Source organism: Panthera leo, chromosome D1, assembly GCF_018350215.1.
Source record: "Panthera leo isolate Ple1 chromosome D1, P.leo_Ple1_pat1.1, whole genome shotgun sequence".
Taxonomy (NCBI): Eukaryota; Metazoa; Chordata; class Mammalia; order Carnivora; family Felidae; genus Panthera; species Panthera leo.
The window spans coordinates 53763799-53785493 of record NC_056688.1 but is presented as its reverse complement, the minus strand read 5'-3'; the positions used below and the strand labels follow the sequence as shown (position 1 = coordinate 53785493).

The 21695-nt window shown below is 41.3% G+C and overlaps 1 protein-coding gene across 2 annotated transcripts in view; it reads right to left on the bottom strand.

Annotated features, from left to right (window-relative positions):
- The window catches only part of GAB2 (GRB2 associated binding protein 2), a 189262-nt gene that overhangs the window by 35179 nt on the left and 132388 nt on the right, over window positions 1–21695 (bottom strand). The window contains exon 1 of one of the 2 annotated variants that reach the window (XM_042907284.1): window positions 4005–4454. The exons of the other annotated variant lie outside the window; for it this stretch is intronic. The gene's annotated coding sequence lies outside the window, so the exon portion shown is untranslated. Of the gene's footprint in view, window positions 1–4004; window positions 4455–21695 lie in introns of those variants that run through there. 2 annotated transcript variants of the gene reach the window in all.

The window sequence follows — 21695 nt, the reverse complement described above, 5'->3', positions numbered from 1 at the left end:
TGGATTCAAAGCCTGGATCTGCTAAGTCCTTGCTCTGTGGCCTTGGACAGTTACCCAAACCTCTTTGTTCCTCACCTGTTCAACAGGTAAAATACATAGTTTTCCAGGGCTGCCATGTAGTTTGAGATCATACATATGAAGCATTTAGCAAAGTGCCTGCTCTGATTCCGTAATACGTGTGGAAATGCTGCCACCTTGAAATGGGCCAAGAGGTATGGAGGAGCTTTCCAAGCAAGCAACAGAGAACGCGTGGAAGGTAACTGTTGTCTGTTTTAGTTCCAACTATAACTTGTATGATGTTATATGTGGAAGGAGACCAAAAAGGACAATACTGACTATAATAATCACCGCTGCCATTTACTAAGCACCTACTATGTGTGTCTAGTCTACTCTGCGAGGTAGAAATTATTATTTCTGTTTTTTTCCCTTCTTTTTGGATGAAGAAACTGAAGCTCAGAGAAGTTAATAATGAGCTCTGGGGTCACACAGCTAGAAAGCATCAGAACCTATCTGAAACAAATCTCACTTTCTTCAAAGCCAATTCTTTTCGTTCATGTAGAGAAAAGAGCTCCCACGAGATCCCTGAGTGAGGAACGGTATTAGCTTTATGAAAGGCAGAGTCAACTAACAGAATGACAGCCTAGGCCAAGCTCTGCTCTAACCGGCTGAGTGATCTTGGGCATGCCATTTCACCTTCCTGGGACTCATTTTCTCTATTCAAAAAAGGAAGAACTTGGATTAGGTCAGGGATATACATAAAAGCCATCTTTGGGAAACGTAAGAGAGCTGTTCCATGTAAGACCTAATGAGACATATTTACACAGAGATAGAATAAGATCAACTGGTTTCGCTTTTAATAATCTCTGGTTCTTTTTATTTTATTTATTTTTGTTTTTTTAAATGTTTATTTATTTTGAGAGAAAGAGAGAGCATGCATTGGAGGGAGGGGCAGAGAGAGGGAGAGAGAATCCCAAGCAGGCTCCACATAGTCAGCACAAAGCCCAACATGGGGCTCAATCCCATGACTGTGAGATCATGACCTGAGCCCAAATCAAGAATTGGATGCTTAACCGAATGATACACCCAGGCACCCCAATAATTTCTGGTTCTTAATTCCAGGACACAGGTAGAAGAATTAAGGTCAACTGAAAAATCAGGGGCAAAGCAAACTCAGAGACCCAAATGAGAACACAAATTCTTCCAAAAATCTTTTTTTTTTTTGCATCATCAAAATTACAAACTGAAAGCCACCCTTGTTCTCACTGGCTTTTTCTATCATCTATCTAGGGTCCAAAAGGAACAATGTGTTACAGAAAAGGCCCTGATGTGGGTTCAGAAACATGGATCAGAAACCATTTTACAACAGGGACCTAAGCAAAACTTTTAATCTCTCTGCACCTCATTTTTCATGTTGTCAAATGCCAAAGAGAAGGCAGTCAATGAACACATTTTGAAAAGAGAATAGTATAGGATTCTACAGGGTGAGTGGCCCCCTGGAGAAAGCTAACCAAAGACCAGGGACCAGAGGGTGGAGAATTCTAAAAACAAAAGCATGCTGACAGGTGCTGAGGGCAAGACTGGATCAACAGTTCATTTTAACTCACAATCACAAGAAATTATTTAAGGTGAATAATCCTCAGAATCATCTGGCACACATCATAATTAGAGGAATTGTTCATAAATTTAAGGCCAAACACAAAATAGCTTCACTCTATATGATAACTCACATAATATGGCAACTAGAAAGGGCCCTGGAGTCTAACTGCTCATTTATCACCACTGTCCTTCCCACTCACCCACATCTCTCATTTCCGATTGGAGAAACTGTGGCCCAGAAAGGTGAGGCTCCTTGTCCAAAGCCACATGGTAGGGCAGACCTGAAGCCTGGAATAAGAATTCAGATCTCCTCCTTCAGGGGTCCTTCTACCACACGGAAAGAACAATGTATCAGTGTGAATGAAGATGTACTCCCCATAACGTGCAGGGGAGGGGAGAGGCAATCAAGTCAGGGGATCTCATCACCGGGACACTGACTGGCAGGACTGTTATTTTGTCATGAGTTTATTATGTTACTCACATTTGCATGGTAAGTAAACATTCGCTGCACCAAACTACTAAAGACTAGTATAAATAATTCCCCAAGCTCAAAAATACATCTTCTAGTAGTTTATAAAAACTACAAAACAGAGAAAGAAAAAAGGGGAGGCACAGACAGGCAGTAACACAAGACCCTGTGAGACTACCCTGTAGGACTAGGCTGCCTGATGCGTCCCCTTCTCTGGGGAAGGATCTGAGAAAGAACACTTCCCCCACTCCTCCGCCTGCCCCAAAGGGCTCTGAGAGCCAAGTCAGAACATCCTGACCTTGACATATAGGATCTCTCAGTACGCTTTAGCAGAAATTGATTTTGTGAAGGGTGCAGGGGAGGGAAAGAGAGTGACTGTAGCCGAGAGGCATGCCACATATCCTTACATAACCATCTCTGCCCTTGGGATCCTCACTTTAGAGAGGGGAAACTACAGGCCAGAGCAAATTCCAGGCTCTCCTTAAGGTCTCCAGTTAGAATTAATCATGCCTTCCTCTAAACCTTTTATAGTACCTCATTCTGCTGCTTATTCTACTTGTGTTGGAGTTCACAAGTTTGTCACACAAAAGTCGGTACTGAGCTGGTAGAAGCCGGGATCTGGCCCATCTCTGTTTCTCTGACAGTGTTTAGCACTATGCTCTGTGCCTAGTAAATGTCTGATTGAGAACAAGGTGTTCAATAAACACACCACGGCGGTGGGTTATTCTTCCTTGGGTCAGAAAAAATGAATGAATAGCTCCAGGATCCAAATGTAAACTATTCTTGTAGGGTGGGAAGAATTATCACTTTGCGAGGTTTTCTGGCTTGTGTGTATATCTGTTTTAGGGCAGCCAATCTATATTTAGCCATGCACTGTCCTGTTCATTTCAGAGGAGATCAGGTTACAAGTTTTGTTTTCCCCTAACCTGCCACACCTAGGTATGCACCTACATATGCCGGACCTCATTTGTGACAGACCTTACTCCTTCTCCTTGGAGTGGGGCTGGGTTGGCTGGGCATCCCGCTAGGAGAGTTAATTCATACTGGGAATGAAGCACTCCTGCCATTTACTTAGGGTCATGAGCACTGACTGTGGGTACTACAGCAGGAGCTGCAGGCCCATCAGAAAGAACAGATCTTGTCCCTGCCCTACAGGTTTATACTGCATTTAGAAAGACCCTATTTCTCTTCAAGGCAGCACTTCTGCCCTCCCCCCAAGGAACTTTGGGAACCTAATGGTATTCCCATAGGAATCAGTCTATCTAGTGGGCACCACAAGCTCACATGGCAATGATGCATTTGACCCTTGTGACCTTCCCACAAAAATATCATTGTAAGTTAAGCTAACCAACTTCCTAAGAGGTGAGCTTCCCCTGCCTTCTTTTACACTGACTTTCACTTAAGAGACAACTGGCAACCAGTGTGAAACACAAGTGTCAGATCCTAAAATGGAAGGTGCTTATCAAGAATCATCAGCAGTGGCAAAAATCACCAGAACAATACCCTACACTGCTCTGCTCTGGGTGGGGAGGCTGAGGGACTCAGGGGACCGAGCATTACCTGAAGTACAACTGTGGATTTGGGAGATGTAGTGTGGTATGGAAAATGAACATGGATTTTGAAATCTGAATCTTAGCTTACTAGCTGTGGGACCTAAGGATGGTGTGTGAATCTAAGAATCCTAGTTTGGGGGCACCTGGGTGGGTTAGTCAGTTAAGTATCTGACTTTGGCTCAGGTTATGATCTCACAGTCTGTGAGTTCGAGCCCTGCATTGGGCTCTGCGCTGACAGTTCAGAGCCTGGAGCCTGCTTCAGATTCTGTGTCTCCCTTCTCTCTCTCTGCCCCTTCCCTGCTCACTCGCTTGCTCTCTCTCAAAGATGAATAAAGATTAAAAAAAAACTTAAGAGTCCTAGTTTGTACAGTTTGTAAAATAGCAACCTGTAGGGTTGTCTCAGGGAGTAAAGAGATGCCACGGTCCCTGCACATCAGTACATCACAGAGGGAGGTCCTTCCTCAGCACTCCATCGTGGAAGGTGGCCTGACATGGGAGAAGGGCTTAAGCTTGGTGTTCACAGACCTTCAGGGTTTGATCAGAGCCAGGACTGGTGCCGGGAAGTACAAATGAACTCAACTGGCCTTTGTGAGGTACGTAGAGGACCCCAGAGGCAAAGAGCCTGGAAGGACCCAACTTCTAACCGGCAGCTTTTCTTAGTTGCTGCCTCCGGTCCTGGTGTCACAACAGTCTCTCCTGGCTTCATATATGTAGCTTTCCTACTCATCTTCCAGTCTTGTATCTTGACGCCTCAACAACTCTAGGTTTTTTTCTGCTGGATCCAAAAGGAAGCGCTTTTTTTTTTTTAAGTTTATTTATTTATTTTGAGAGAGAGTATGCATGGGGGAGGGGTAAATAGAGAGGGAGAGAGAGAATCCCAAGCAGGCTCTGCACTATCAGCGCACAGCCTGATGTGGGATTCAATCTCAAGAACCCCGCAAGTTCATGACCTGAGCCAAAATCAAGTCAGACACTTAACTAACCTACCGAGGCACCCCAGAAGTGCTTGCTATCTTTTTAACACTGTTAGAAAGGCCAACACCTAAGACCATATGTAAATGTGTCTTGGTAGGCCTGTCAAGGTATGTTATTACATGAGAATAGGGGTGGCAAACTATGGACCATAAGTCAAACTGGGCCTACCAGCTGTTTTTATAAATAAAGTTTTATTGGAACACAGCTATTCATTTACATACTGTTTATGGCTGCTTATGTGCTACAACAGTGAAGTTGAGTACTTGTGAGAGAACATAATGGTGGTAAAACCTACAATATTTACAATCTGACCTTTTACAGAGGAAGTTTGGCAACCTCTGGACTAGAAACTGTCATTCAGGTTTGTGTAACCATGTCCTCTTTCAAAATATTAGCATCTAATTTAAGTTCATCATTAAGGAGACAGAGGCTGAAACCAAGACCAATGAATCCCAAACTTATGCTTTGAAAAAAATCAAAAGGAGGAATCACAAGAAAAGCCAGTTTGGAAAGTGCATTAGTATAATTATAAGAAATCCTGTTCTTTTTCATTTTAGTACATCTTGGGCACAAACAACATGCTAGTCGCTGGTTAGCATATGGAATTAAAGGGTTCACAAAAATAACATGATAAACTTATATTGAACCAGGCTTGGAGAGAAGTCACCAGATTGTCCTTTCTGATCCATAATGGTTTATTCTTCTTAAATATCACAGATGCACAGGTCTGGAACTGACCAACAGATCACTTAGTTTAATATTTTATTTTACTGATAAGAAATCTAAGGTCCAGAGAGACCAAGTATTTTCTTACCAGTGACTGATTGGTAGTCCTGAGAAAGAATGTAAGTCCCTTATTTTTCAGGTTTAGTGTTTTTTTCTAGTAATACATCTCATTAGAAGAACAATAAACATTCTAAGTTTGAGTAGACTTTTCTACTTCTGAGGACAGTGAAAAGAGCTTCCACCTAATAATCTAACATGGTTCCCTGAAGTTCTCAAAAAAAGGACCATATTATGACTGGAAAGGGTCAGAATTATTATTGACATACTCTTTGATAAAACAGTAATACTTTCCTATGTGTATACAGTACCTTCTCATTTGCTTTGGTATAATTAATACAAAAAAAGCATGTTGGGATTATGACAGAGATTGGGCTCAATCTATAGATCAATCCAGGGAGAAACAACACAGTAACATTAGTGAATGTTCTACTTTACAACATGGTTTCTCTCTCCCTTTACTGGGTCTTCTTCATTTCTCCTGGCAATGTTTTGTCATTTGCTGTACAGAGATCTTATATGATTTTTGTTAAATTAATTAAGTGCTTTATTTTTTGAAGCTGTTGTAAAAGAAATTTTTATTATAATTTTATTTTCCAATTGTAGGTTGCTCTCGACAACTTTGACATTTATAACAGTCCTACAAAGTTGGCAGGGCAGTGATCTTTCCAGATTCATTTAACATAAGATGAGACTACGACTCAGAGGAATAAAATGACTTACTCAGTGATCTAGAGCTCTCAGGAAATGCCCAAACCAGGACTCAAGCCCAAGTCTTTTACACACCAAGCTGAAGGATCATTCTATTATCCAGCAGTATGTGAGGGTAGATGAGGAGCATATACTTATAAATTATAAGTGCTACACAAATATCCACTGGAATGGGCAAAAAAAAAAAAAAAAACCCAACTATTTTAATAGGACCAATAAAGAAACCCAGGCTCAGAAAGGCCTTTCCTGATCATCTGACCTCAAGCTACTCCTAATCACGTTACTCTGTCTTCTTCTCCTCATCAAAGCACTTATTGCTACCACTTAAACATTTTTTCATCTGTCTCTTCCCACTTGACTGTGAGCTCCCTTAAGAGTCTGAACCTCACATGTTCTATTCACCATTGATGCTTCAGTGGGCTGGCCATAAAATTCTGCCTCTCTGTCTCCTGATGTGGGCAGAACTGACTGATGGCCCCAGCTGCTGGCCTTCTGCATCCCTCAACTCCTCATAGCCATTCTCCTCCAGTGTCAAAGGAAATGGCAGGAGTATTGCTACAGGCCTGTTCCTGTGAGACACGAGACTCCTTTAATCAGAGACCTTCTCTTAAGAACGCTCACTGATCCAGAGGAAACTGTCCTAGAACTGTACTGCAGTCTAATCCTTCTCCTTGCCTTCTGTCACAGGAGTCAGTCCTGTACCCCACTGAAAGGCTTTGCTCCCTTCTCCCACTCCTTCCTATTATCCCTCACAGGTGTCTCACCCAATAAATCTCTTGCAGGTCTTAACTCATCTTGCATCTGCTTCTCAGAGAACCTGAACTCCTAGCCTCAGAGTCTAAAACAGTGCTTGATGAACAAGTGGTTGGGCCAGGTTCATACTGCAGGTAAACCACAAACCCAGAATTAGAACCCAGTCCTCTGGTCCTTCAGTCCAAAGCCTTTTACACTCAGATCACCAATCATCTGAGAAATATGTCCTTGGTGCCTTTGTCCAGGGGGCCATTGCTCTGATGGATTTTTTGAAGGGAAAATGTATTCACTAATGGTCAAGTCCCACAGCTGGCCTCTCAGCCATGATTGTAATTATGGGGACTCTAGTGGGTGTAAGAACATTTGTCCCAGATTCAGAGGAAATGGAAGCTATGGTTTAGGTGAGGAAAATCTGGCTTAGGTTTAAATTAAAAGCAGCAAGAACTCTGTATGATGTCCTCTTAAAGGAATATAAGGAGAGCGCCTACCTTGGCAAAGCCACAGAAAGTCAAGAGAGCGCAAAGGCAGCGGGAAGTCTTTCCCAGGACTTTGTGCATGTGCTGAAGACTCTGTACGGGGACTTTGATGACTTGAGGCAAGGACTGCATCTGGAATTTCAGGATATGGGCTTAATAGTTAAGAGCATGGACGTTGGAACCAGACTGTCTGGGTCTGAATCCCAGCTCCTTTGCTTACCAGTTGTGTGAATTAGGGAAAGTTACTGAACCTCTGTGTGCCCCAGTTTCCTCATCTGTAAAATGGGAATAATAATAGGTATCTATCTCATAAGATTATATGAGTTAAGATCTGTGAAATGCTCAGAATGGTCCCTTGCACATAGTAAGCTCTATGTAAATATTAGCTTTTATTAGGAGTATTAGTACATTTAAAGAGACACCTTTGTTTTTGAGCACCTCAATAAATTAAGTGTAATGTATCTCAAATCAAGGAAGTCAGCAAGGTTTATCTGATAAACACACTAATCACGCTCAGTAAAAATGTTCTGGAGTTTGGGGAAAATAGAGACAGTGTTACTTAGGATGTTTCAGTATGGGGGACAGAAGAGGAGCATGGTGCATATACTCAAAGGACCGCTGTGAAGATCACTGGGAAGGCAACGACGATTTATGTGCCACACGTTTAAGAGATATTCAGTGTGCGCTTATCATGTACCAAACCCTGTGCTGTGTAATTTAAGTGGGCTCTTATCTAATCTTCATAATGATCTTGTGAAGAATGTCTTGTTTCTATTTTAGTGATACAGAAATTGAGGCTCAGAAAAGTAAATTAACTTACCTGTGTTAAGACTGACGTCATCAATGTTGTGGGTTCATGTATTTATATGATGCCAAGACTACGCTCTTTGTATTAAAGTGGCCTTCTAGATCAGTGTGTATGTGTGTGTGTATATATATATGTATGTATGTACACATGTGTATAAAGTGTAGGTAGGTACACTTTATAAATTATATAGCCTTATGTCAATGTTAGATGCTATCACCATCACCATAGTCTGGAACACTAGCTGGAAGCCAAGAAACCCAGGTGCCAATTCTAGCCTTGCCAGTTAGCTGTAGGATTTTGAGCAAATTAGCTCCCCTCCTTTGACCTTTGGATACTGTGTTATTTGAGGAGTTTGGAACTAAACCCTCTCTAAGGGCATTTTCAAGACCTCATATTCTAGAATTTTCTCATTCTATGAAATCTATTCCCTTCTCTGTCTTGGCTGAGTGTTTTGGCTAATATGATTCACCAGCCATGAAGAATTTTGTTCACTGACTTCATCCACAAAAGGGGCGAGGAGATGGTGAATAAAAGCAAACAATAAACAAATGATAGCTATGTAAAATGAAATTTAGGTCAGTGGCACACCCTGTCTCTTCAGTCTAGTTAGTACATCATCCATCTTGAGTTTTTATTTTTTTAAATTATTTATTTTTGTTTATCGTTGTACTTTATAGCATGTTTGCAGCAGACCAATATTTTTACACTGTGTCCCAGCCTTCCCGGGTCACCATGGGAGTGAGAGAGGGCAAGCCTTCTGGGTCCACCTCAAGCTGGCAGCACTTGACTCTCTGTCCCCTGCAATATTCAAGGTGGCTTCCTTTCACCTGTTTTATATGTTATGTTCCATGCAAGATACAGTTAACAAGCAATGCAAAGAAAAAAGCTTGAAAATTACCATTTTGGTCTCCAATTTTAGTTTATAGTTGAAGAAACTAAGATCAACACACTGAATCAGTAACAAAGCTGAAACTTAAAACCAGGACTTTGACTCCCAATTCATATCCTAGAGACAGATGACCATGCCTACTGATTTTATTGAGCTCAGAATCCTACAAAGAGCTGTATGTGAGTGGATGTTTAAATAATCAAGATCTTCTGAGGCCCAAGGTGACTTACCCCTAAAATCAAAGTCATAATTCTATCTCTAGAAGAAAAATAGACTCAGATTGGGCTTTGGAATCTGGTCTGGGACCAATTCAACAATACTTAATTACCCTCCTTCTCTAAAGATAATCAGAAGCAACTCAAAGAACAAAAATGGGGGGACATCTCAAGAGATGTCTGAGAGCTGTCAGAGGCTTCTGGGATTGAAGAGTTGGGACGAGGTGCTCTCCTCTCTAGCAGTCTATGGGTTCTGGCAGGTAAACACTAGACCTAATCCATGCTGGCTGCCTGGGGGCTGGTGAGGGGGCATGTCTGGTACAAAAGGGAAAGCAGGAAGAGGGATCCAGGCTCAGAATGAAAAGAAGAGGGTTGGGTTTCTCCCCGACGCCTTCTCCTCTTCCAGGGGGGCTGGGCCTCCCTGGAGGCCTGGGCTAGAGCCTGCTCCAGAAGAGCACAGGGGTGCCTGTGGGGATTTTATGGAGTTCACGTCCCAACTCAAAACCTACTCTCAGTGTGAGCAGACCCAGCTGTAGACAAAAGAAAACAAACAAAAAAAGATGGAGGATGAAGGCCTGATATTTCAGAGTTATTTAGAATAACATTTTTCTTTTTAAAAAAGGCATGAGGATTTCAGATCTGGCTGGAAACTAGTCTGGATGTTTATTTTCCTCATTGTCTCAGTGGAAAAAAAGGGTGGGTGATTCAGACAGCAGCCTCCGCCTCTGGGCTGGGGCCCGGGTCAGTCTCTACTCTGTTCTTTGCTCCTCAAGGAACTTGTCAGCCTCAGGAGAAGCTACATTTTACCTCCCACATTTGCTCTAAGCTTCCAATAAGGATCCCCCAGAGGAGCTGGGGGATCTGAGCTCGGCCAAAAAACAAAACAAAACAAAACAAAAACAAAACCACCAAGAGCAAAAGGTAGGAGAGGGAACAAGGGAGGAGATGGTCCTCCCAAGGATAAGAAGAGAGAAAGGGTGAGGTCTCTGAGAAAGGCCTCTTTCCTCCCTGCCCTCCTCCATTCATGGCTCTCCCACTCACTGCATCTGGGGGAAAGGACCAAGGTCATCAGAGGGCATCTGGGTGGACTGCCTGGCTCCACCACAGCCCTCCCTGCTGTCCAATGTTCAGCTGGAATAAGGGGTCCTGACCTTTAAGGCACCAGTCCTTCTTTCTAGAAAGGAAGGAGCTGTTTGAAGATAGCCCCTTCCTGCCTTTGATAATAGTCTCCCACTGAAGGTTGAAGATTTCCCAAAAGCATCCAGTGGGGACTCAGGACTTAAAGCAATTCTGCTGTCGAGTTACTAGGGAAACTCATGGATCACTAGAAGTTTCAGTATTTACAAAATACTTAAAGGTGGGGCAGCCTAACTCAAAGCTGTGGTAGAGGTAAAGAACAGTTAGTTGGAACTCTGGGAAGTCCTTATTCCACAGAGCTGGGCATATGACTGCCATGAAGCTCCTGTGAGGGGGGGTCAGAAGAAGGGAAAGAGCTAAAGTGATACATAGCATATGGAGGAGGCCCAGGCCTTATTTCAAAATCTTCAAGAATTACTAAGGACACTCCCTGAGTTCTAGTTCTAGTGGTTTTTTAGCTAGTCTAAGATGGATTGTGCTAAATAACATGTATTGGTGAGGGTGTAGAGAAAAAGGAACTCTCACGCATGGTTGGTGGGAATGCGAACCATGCAGCCACTGCGGAGAACAATATGGAGGTTCCTCAAAAGTTAAAAATAGAACTACCATATGATCCAGTAACCACACTACTGGGTATTTATCCAAAGAGTACAAAAACACTAATTTTATTTAAAAAATTTTGGGGGGCGCCTGGGTGGCTCAGTTGGTTAAGCGTCCACCTTCGGCTCAGGTCACGATCTCACAGTTGGTGGGTTCAAGCCTCACATTGGCCTCTGTGCTGACAGCTCAGAGACTGGAGCCTGCTTCCGATTATGTGTCTCCTTCTCTTTCTGCCCCTCCCCTGCTTGCACTCTGTCTCTGTCTCTCAAAGATAAATAAAAATGTTAAAAAAATAAATAAAACAATTTTTTTAATGTTTATTTTTTGAGAGAGAGAGAGAGAGACAGACAGACAGACAGAGTATGAGTAGGGGGGTGCAGAGAGAGAGAGAGACACAGAGACAGAATCTGGAGAGGCTCCAGGCTCTGAGCTGTCAGCACAGAGCCCCATGTGGGGCTTGAACCCACAGGCCGTGAAATCATGACCTGAGCTGAAGTTGGGCTTAACCAACTGAGCTACCCAGGCGCCCAACAAAAACACTAATTTTAAAAGATACATACACCCTTATGTTTATTGCACCATTATTTACAACAGCCAAATTATGGAAGCAGCCCAAGTGTCCATCAACTGATGGATAAAGATGTGGTATATATACACAATGGAATATTACTCAGCCATAAAAAAGAATGAAATATTGCCATTTGCAACAACATGGATGGAGCTACAATGTATTATGTTAAGCAGAAAAAGTCAGAGAAAGACAAATACTGTATGATTCCATGCCTATGTGGAATTTAAAAAAAAACACAAAAAATGAACAAAGGAAAAGAAAGAAATAAACCAAGAAGCTGACTCTTAACTATAGAGAACTGATGGTTACCAGAGGGGAGGTAGATGGGGGGGATGGGGATAAAGGAGTGCACTTGTGATTAGCGCTGGGTGTTGTATGGAAGTGTTGAATCACTATATTATATACCTGAAACTAATATAATACTATATGTTATCTATACCTGAATTAAAATAAAATTAAATAAGATAGATTATGCTACCTTGCTAATTTAGCCCTCAAAGTTTAATATTCATGTACAGACAGCACTTTACTTTCTAAATGGTCAGTTCTCAGTAACGTAGAAACTTCCTGCTTTTACCCCCTGCTGGCTATTTTGTGACTTACGAGAAGCTGTAGCAAACAGGTCTGCGAAGCAGAGCTAGGACTAATGAGGAGGTAGAGCACACAGTCCTTGGACGGAGTTAAAGCCTTGGACTCTAGCCTCAGCAACACTGCTTTCTGCACCATTTAAACCTTAGCATCCTTACCCGTGCAAGAGGAAGAATGCTAGCAGCCCTATCTTATTTTGTTTGTTTCTTTACACTGAAAGGAGACTGTATAAGTGTTTTGTAGTCTGTCAAGTTCTCTAAGGACACCAGATACTTAAATCCTGTTCATCTTGACCTAAACATATAAAAATCATCATCACCACAACCACTACAGGGAAAACAGTGAACCAAGCAGGTATTGTTCACACTGTGCAACTATTGTCCTACCTTCCTCCCAACAACTGAGAGGGAGCATCACTTCCACTTTATAGATGATGAAACCTCAAAGAGATAAAGTTACTTATGCAGTATCATAGAGCAAATAAATCACAGAGCTGGGACTCAAGTACAGCTAGTGTGCCTTTCAGAGTCCATGTAAAAATGGCTGTGCAGGCCTCAGAATAGTTACTGAATACATAAAGGAGGGAGGGGACAAAGGGAAGGAGTCCTCGCCTTGGAGGATTCAAAGGATAGGGGTGAGGGCTTCCTAACAGTGGATGCCTCCTGAGCCCATGAATAATTCATCAAAGCTCTGTGCTGATGGCTGGTTCTTTTTGTGTGGGGTGCATCTGGTCAGGGACAGCTGCCCACAACTGGGCCACAAATGTGAGGACTCAGACTCGCCTGCTCATAAACAGAGCTCACAGAAGCTTCCTGCTCCCTTACTCTGGGGACTGAAGGCTATTTTGATTCCCAGAGGAAGATGGGGTTCTTATTTTTGTGCTTGTGCGTACATCTGTGCGCGCACACCCCCCGCCGCCCCCCCAGACTCTACACATGTGATATGAAACCTTCTTGATATTCTTGGAATTGCTTTTCCTTCTGGAGCATCATCCCTGGTTTCCTTTTGGACAGAGTTTCCTCCATCCTTATGTCCATATTTAGACTCAGTTTCACTCCTGGTCTGTTCTTGATCCTAGACAGCTTTTATCCTAGGCATTTTTGGCTAGGGTATGTGAGGAGTTGGAGGGTGGCAGTAGAAAGAAGAAGCTGGGGGTGGCAATAAGGCTTTTTTTTTTTTTTTTAAGACTCCATCTGCCATAGAACCTCTTCCAGACGAAAGTGAAAAACAGAAGTGTTTTGTTTTTTTTTTTTTAAATGGGTCCCATCACAACTCTTACATAAAGAAGGAAAAAGGGTATATCTGCTTGAAGGAGGCTTCCCATGGAATGGAATGTTTCCAGGATCAAGCAGTGAGCAGGGATACAGCCTTGCACAGCCCCAGGGGATAGCTCTGCACAGAACACAAGGCCAATACTCCTCTGGGGACTATGAAACCGAAGTGGCTGTCAGAGGTCTGAGGTCTGTCTTGGTGAATCCAGAGAGAAGCAGAGTCACTGGGGGAGAAGATAATTTTATCTCTATTCAACAAAAGGACACTGGGATTCCAATCACATGACCTGTTCATATAACCCCAGAGTTGTGATTCAAACTCAGGTACCCTTACCCCCAGCCTACAGGTTCAGCAATAGTGTGTGATAACTGGATTAAAACCCTAGAGTTTACTAAATTCTTGGGACAGTCCAGTGGAAGGATTTGAGCAATATGGGTTGGTGAGGAGGGAAACCTGAGCCAGCTGTAGGACCCCTTGTGGAAGGGGTCAGAGAGTGCTTCCAGCCCAACGCATAAGGTCCAAAGAGGCAACAATATCTGGGCTTGGTTCTGGCAGATGTTTATATTCCAGGAGGTAAGAGACAAAGAGCATATTACTTAAAAAAAAATTTTTTTATGTTTAGTTTTTTTTTTTAAATTTTTTTTTAACGTTTATTTATTTTTGAGACGAGAGAGACAGAGCATGAGTGGGGGAGGGGCACAGAGAGAGGGAGACACAGAATCTGAAGCAGGCTCCAGGCTCCTAGCTGTCAGCACAGAGCCCGACGCGGGGCTCGAACTCATGGACCGTGAGATCCTGACCTGAGCTGAAGTCGGACGCTTAACTGACCAAGCCACCCAGGCGCCCCTGTTTATTTAGTTTTTGAGAGAGAGAGACAGAGCATGAGTGGCAGAGGGGCAGAAAGAGAGAGGGAGACACAGAATGAGAAGCAGGCTCTGGGTTCTGACCTGTCAGCACAGAGCCTGATGCAGGGCTCGAACTCACGGACCATGAAATCATGGCCTGGGCCAGAGTCAGGGGTTCAACCAACTGAGCCACCAGGCACCCCAAGAGGCAGCATATTATAATGCAAAGTCATACCTGGGTTAGACTAGAATCTTGGCTGTCATTTTCTAGCTGTGTGATTTTGGGTCAAAACTATTCCTCCCTCAAAGGATTCATGTGAATTTTTAGTGAAACTTTATGCAGAGCTCCTACTTCACATAGAGTACATGCTCAATATATAGCTCCAATTATTTTCTTTTGTGGCCACTGAGGGTTAGGCGTCAGTACTGGGTGTTTTCCATATAAGAAGGCTGCTGACACTGACACCCAAGAGACTGGATTATTCTCAGTAAGCCCCAGCAAAACGAGAGCAGTGTTGTATGAAGGAAGCCTCAGGGACAGATGACAGAGAGCCCATGTGAACCCAGCCGAGGCAGGTAGGAGGACAGAGAAGAGCTGGGGTCCTGGAGTGCTAGGCAGGGAAGAAGAAGCACTCATTCTCCTTATTTGAAAAGAATGGAAATAAGTCAGTCAGAGAAGGACAATATCATATGTTTTCACTCATATGTGGATCTTGAGAAACTTAACAGAAGACCATGGGGGAGGGGGGGGGGAGTTACAGAGGGAGGGAGGCAAACCATAAGAGACTCTTAAGGACTGAGAACAAACTAAGGGTAGATGGTGGATGGGGGAGAGGGGAAAGTGGGGGATGGGCAGGGAGGAGGACACTTGCTGGGATGAGCACTGGGTGTTGTAGGTAAGCCAATTTGACAATAAATTATATTTAAAAATGAAAACATTAAAAATTAAAAAAAGAAAAGAATGGAAACACAGTTGATAAAAGTGATTAAATGAAATAAATAAAAGTAGGTAATCAAATGTTAATTTCCTTCCTGCTTCTCCTCTATTCCTGACTCTCCGTTAAAAAACCCCACTTATTTGGGTGATTAGGCTTTAATTCCTTATCTGAGGGTTTTATAGACATAATCCATTTTTAAGAAAGTCTCTAAATTAAAACGTAAGCCATTATGTGGCCGGATCTTTTAACACAGTAAATTCTCCTATGATGGAAGAAAAGCCTGTTGTCTCCCTCAGAAAGATCTCACAAAGAATCCAAAACTTCTGTTACAGACAATATCCTTGCTCTGGTAATGAAACTACCTGGCATCTAATAAAATAACCCCCTTAAGAAAAGAAGTTGAAGGTTTAAGGGAATATATCTTTTAAAAGACAAGGGTAGTGGAAAAATACTGACTTGATTATTTGTTACTTATCCCTCCTCCCTTCCCTCACTGAGCTGGTGGTTCAGGCTGGTGTCTCCATGCTTGGTGATGCCTCTATTACAGTACTCCCCCGTGACTGCCTGGTTAGAGGTCTGCCCCCTTCACTAGACTAAGATATCTGAGCACTGGAACTCTACTGGTCATCTTTGTAACCTCAGTGGTTGTGACAAGGACCATCACAAAATAAGCGCATGAATGGATGAATTTTCCTACCAAAGAAAACAAGCCTAGATAAATATGTGGTTCTACATATTTGCATTTGAACTGTACTTAAATCCTATACAATAAAAGGATCCAGATAATAATTCCTTTTTAAATTTGTGATTAAAAAAATATATTTGCACCAAGAGTAGTTTTTGTTATATCTCAAGGATATGTTTGTCTTGGTAGGAACACCTCTAATTCCACAAGGAAATAATTCAATTAAAAGGAATTTGCTCACATAGATTAATGGAACAGAAGAGAAAACCCAGGAAATAAACCCACAATTACATGGTCAATTAATCTTCGACAAAGGGGGAAAGAATATGCAGTGGGAAAAATAGTCTCTTCAACAAATGGTGTAGGGAAACTGGACAGCCACATGCAAAAGAGTGAAACTGGACACTTTCTTACACCATACACATAAATAAACTCAAAATGGATTAAGACCTAAATGTGACACTTGAAACCATAAAAAATCCCTGAAGAGAGCAGAGGCAGTGATTTCTCTGACACTGGTTGTAGCAGCTTTTTTTCCTAGATGGGTGTCCTGAGGCAAGGGAAACAAAAGCAAAAATAAACTATTAGGACTTCATCAAAATAAAAATTGATTGTTGTGAAGGAAACGATCAACAAAACTAAAAGGCAACCTATGGAATGGGAGAAGACATTTGCAAATAACATATCTGATAAAGGGTTAGTACCCAAAATAAATAAAGAGCTGATACAACTCAACACCCAAAAAACAAATAATCCAATTAAAAAATGGGCAGAAGAGGGGCGCCTGGGTGCTTCAGTTTGCTAAGCATCTGACTCTTGATTTCAGTGCAGGTCATGATCTCACAGTTCATGAGATCAAGTCCTGTGTTAGGCTCTGCTCTAACAACGCAGGGATTCTCTCAGCCCTTCCCCAGCTTACATGCATGTGCTCTTTCTCAAAATAAATAAATACTTTTTAAAAAATGGGCAGAAGACATGAACAGATATTTCTCCAAAGAAATCCAGATGGCAACAGACACATAAAAAGATGCTCAACATCACACATCATCAGGAAAATGCAAATCAAAACCACAATGAGATATCACATCACACCTGCTGGAATGGCTAAAATAAAAAATACAAGAAGAAAAAATTAAAAAACACAAGAAACAACAGACATAGGCGTGGATGTGGAGAAAAAGGAACCCTCGTGCACTATTGGTGGAAACGCAAACTGGTGCAGCCACTGTGGAAAACAGTATGGACGTTCGTCAGAAAGTTGGAAATAAAACTATCCCGCAATCCAGTAATCACACTATTGGGCATTTACCCCCCAAATACAAAAACACTAATACAAAGGGATACATGCACCACTATTATTTACAACAGCCAAACTACAGAAGTAGCCCAAATGTCCCTCAATAGCTGAATGGATAAAGATGTGGGGTGTGTGTATGTGTGTATGCATGTGTGTGTCTATGTGTATGAATGAAATCTTGCCATTTGCACCAACATGGATGTATCTAGAGTATATTATGCTAAGTGAAAAAAGTCAGTGAGAGAAAGACAAATACCATATGATTTCACTCATATGTGGAATTTAAGAGACAAAACAAATGAGCATAGGAAAAAAGAGAGAAATCAAGAAACAGACTCTTAACTAGAGAGAGCAGAGGGTTACCAAAGGGGAGGTGGGGGAGCAGTGGGTGAAACAGGTGATGGGGATTAAAGAGTACATTTATTATGATGAGCACTGAGTAATGTATAGAATTGTTGAATCACTATGTTGTAATATAATATTGTATGTTAACTATACTGGAATTAAAATTTAAAAACTTAATTAAAAAAAAGCAATTGCTTTCTGATTACTTTCTTCCCCAATCATACCTATTATTATTTTTTTTTAAGCTGAGGTATTCTTTGGACCTATCTCTAACATTTATGAAAGCCTGGAGATTGGGGTTGGGGAGCTAAGTCTATGGTTTTTCCCTCCTGCCTTTTTTTTTTTTTAATTTTTTATGTTTTTATTTTATTTTTGAGAGAGAGAGACAGAGTGTGAATGGGGGAGGGGCAGAGAGAGAGTGGGAGACTCCAGACTCTGAGCTGTCGGTGGAGAGCCTGACGTGGGACTCAAACTCACAGACTGTGAGATCCAACCTGAGCTGAAGTTGGATGCTTAACCGACTGAGCCACCCAGATGCTCCTCCCTTCTGTTCTTTTGATTCCTTTTTTATTCTCTCTCTCCCTTTTTTCCCCAATAAGCTTTTTATTCTTTCATCAGGAATAAAATAAAGGGAAAGACAAAAAATTCGTGAAGCCTATAAATGACAGAAATTTGGGGAAATTCCATTCAGGAAACAAAGATTATACCAAAGATCCTAAGAGTAAATGCAGACTCATAATCTGGAAGGAAGAATAGAATCACAGAATTGCTAAGACAGGACATCTAGTCCAGGCACAACTGACTACATAATTTGTAGAGTCTGGTACAAAGTGAAAATGAGGCTCCTTGTTCAAAAGTTAAGAACTTCAACACAAATAAATGGAAAGATATCTCATGTTTATGGATTGGAAGAATTAACATTGTTAAAAGGTTCACACTACCCAAAGCCATTTACAGATTCAGTGAAATCCCTATCAAAGCTCCAATGTCATTAAAAAAATTTTTTTTAATGTTTATTTATTCTTCAGAGAGAGAGAGAGAGAGAGACGGAACATGAGTGGGGGAGGGGCATAGCAAGAGAGGGACACAGAATCCGAAGCAGGCTCCAGGTTCTGAGCTGTCAGCATATAGCCTGACGCGGGGCTCGAACTCACAAGCCAAGAGATCATGACCTGAGCTGAAGTCGGACACTCAGTGGAGACAAGTGGGCACCCCTCCCAATGTCATTTTTTTTTTTTTTACAATAACAGAAAAACAATTTTAAAATTCATATGGAACCACAAAAGATTCCAAATAGCGAAAGCAATCCTGAGAAAGAAGAATAAAGTTGCAGGTATCACACGTCCTGATTTCAGCCTATATGACAAAGCTATAGTAATCAAAACAGTATGGTATGACATAAAAACAGACACACAGATCAATGGAACATAATAGAAAGCCTCACATGTATGGTCAACTAATATTTGACAAGGGAGCCAAGCATACTCAGTGGGGAAAACATAGTGTCTTCAAAAAAAATGGTGCTAGGAAAACTGGATACTGACATGCAACAAATGATACTGGACCCTTATATTATATTACTCACAAAAACTAACTCAAAATGGATTAAAGATTTAAATGTAAGACCTAGGGGCATCTAGGTGGCTCAGTTGGTTGAGCATCCCACTCTTGATTTCAGCTCAGGTCATCATCTCATGGTTCTTGGGATAGAGCTCTGCATCTGGCTCTGCACTGACAGTGCAAAGTCTGATTGGGATACTCTCTCCTTCTCTCTCTGCCCCTCCCCCACTCACGTGTGCATGCTTAGATAAATAGATAGATAAATGTAAGATCTGAAACCATAAAACTCCCAAGAGAAAACAGAAAAAAAGATTCCTTGATGGTGGTATTGGCAAGGAGTTTTTTGGATATGATACGAAAAATACAAACAAGAAAAGCAAAATTAAACAAATGGAACTACATTAAACTAAAAAGCTTTCGTGGCTCAGTCAGTTAAGCACCAGATTTAGGCTCAGGTCATGATCTCACAGTTTGTGAATCTGAGACCTGCGTTCAGCTCTGTGCTGACAGCTCAGAGCCTGGAGCCTGCTTTGGATTCTGTGTCACCTCTCTCTCTGCCCCTCCCCCACTCATGCTGTCTCTCTCAAAATTAAATAAACATTAAAAAAATAAAAAAAAAAAACAAACTAAAAAGCTTTGGCACAGCAAAAGTAACAAGATGAAAAGGCAATCAAAGAAATGGAAGAAGATATGTATTTTCAAATATCTGATACGGGGTTAATATCTAAAGTACATAAGGAATTCCTACAACTCAATAGCAAAAACAAAAATAAAAACAGATAACCCAATTAAAAAGTGGTCATAGGATCTGAAGAGACACTCTTCCAAGGAAGATATTCATATGGGCAACAGTTACCTGAAAAGGCACAGGTCATTAATTATCAGGGAAATGCAAATAAAACCAAAACCACAATGAGAGAGCCTGCTAATGGGCTATTATCAAAAACTAAGAGATTACTGTGAGCAAGCATGTAGAGAAAAGGGAACCCTTGTGACTACTGGTGGGAACATAAATTGGTACAGCCACTATGCAAAACAGTATGGAGGTTTTTCAAAAAATTAAAAATAGAACTACCATATGATCCAGCAATTCCAATTATGCGTATATATCTGAAGGAACTGAAATCACCTTGAAGAGGTATCTACACCCCCATATTCACTGCAGCACTACTGATAATAGCCAAGACATGGAAACAATCTGTGTCCACTAATGGATGAATGGATAAAGGAAATTTTATAAATACATATGTAATATTATTCAGTCATAAAAAATAAGTAAATCCTGCCATTTATGACAATATAGATGAACCTTGAGGGCATTATGCTAAGTGAAATAAGTCAGAGAAGAACAAATACTGTATAACCTCAGTTAATACGTGGAAGCTGAAAAAAAAAACAAACTCACAGAAACAGAGAGTAGATTGGTGGTTACCAGGGGCAGAGGCAGGGGAAATGGATGAAGATCAAGGGTACAAACTTCTAGTTATAAAACGAATTAGTCTTGGGGATATAATGTACAACATAGTGACTATAGTTAATAATACTGTAATATATATTTGAACATTGTTGAGAGAACAGGTGTTAAAAGTTCCCACCATATACACACACAAATCCTAACTATGTGAGATAATAGATGTGTTAACTAACCTTACTGTGGTAATCATTTTGCAACATACACATGTATCATATCATCACACTGTACACCTTAAACAATTATAAAAAAAAAATGAAGGACTTCAAAATGGGGAGAGTACAGCATTACCCAAGTGCAAGGCTAAGGGTGGAGCCCTGTGAGACTGCATAGGTCTCATGCTCATGATGCTGGCCCTAAGTCTGGACGGGGGTTCCCAAACCTGGCTGGCTGTCAGAATCAACTTAGGAACTTTAAAAAATAAACTGAGATATAATTCATGTATCATAAATTTCCCCAATTTCAAAATGCAAAATTCAGTAGTTTTTAGTATATTCACAAAATTTTACAACCATCATCACTATCAAATCCCAGAACATTTTATCCCCCTAAACGAAATCCCATACTCGTTAGCAGGCACTCCTCATTCTCCCACTGTCAACCACCAATCTATCTCCTGTCTCTATGGATTTGCTAATTCTGACATTTCAAATAAATGGAATAAAAAACTATGTGATGCGTTGTGTTTTCTTCCATTTAGCACAATGTTTTCATGATTCATGCATGTGTAGAATGTACAACGTGGAATGTTAGATCATTCCATTTTATGGCTAAATAATACACACACACCACACCACATACTGTTTACTTGTTGGATAATGGACTAACCTGATGGATAATTCAGGTTGTGTTCACTTTTTGGTCATCATGAATAGTGCTGCTATGAACGTTTGTGTGCAAGTTTTTGTGTGAACATTTGTTTTTATTTCTCTTGAGTATATGCTTAGGAAGAGAATTACTGGGTTGTAGGTTTAACTTTTTGAAAAATTTCCACACTGTTTTCTGCAGTAGCTGTACCATTTTACACTCCAGCTAGCAATGCTGAGGGATGGATGAGTAATGGATGTTTCTCCACACCCCTGCCAACACTTGTCATTGTCCATCTTTTTGATCACAGCCATTCTAGTGGGTATGAAGTGGTATCTCATTGTGGTTTTG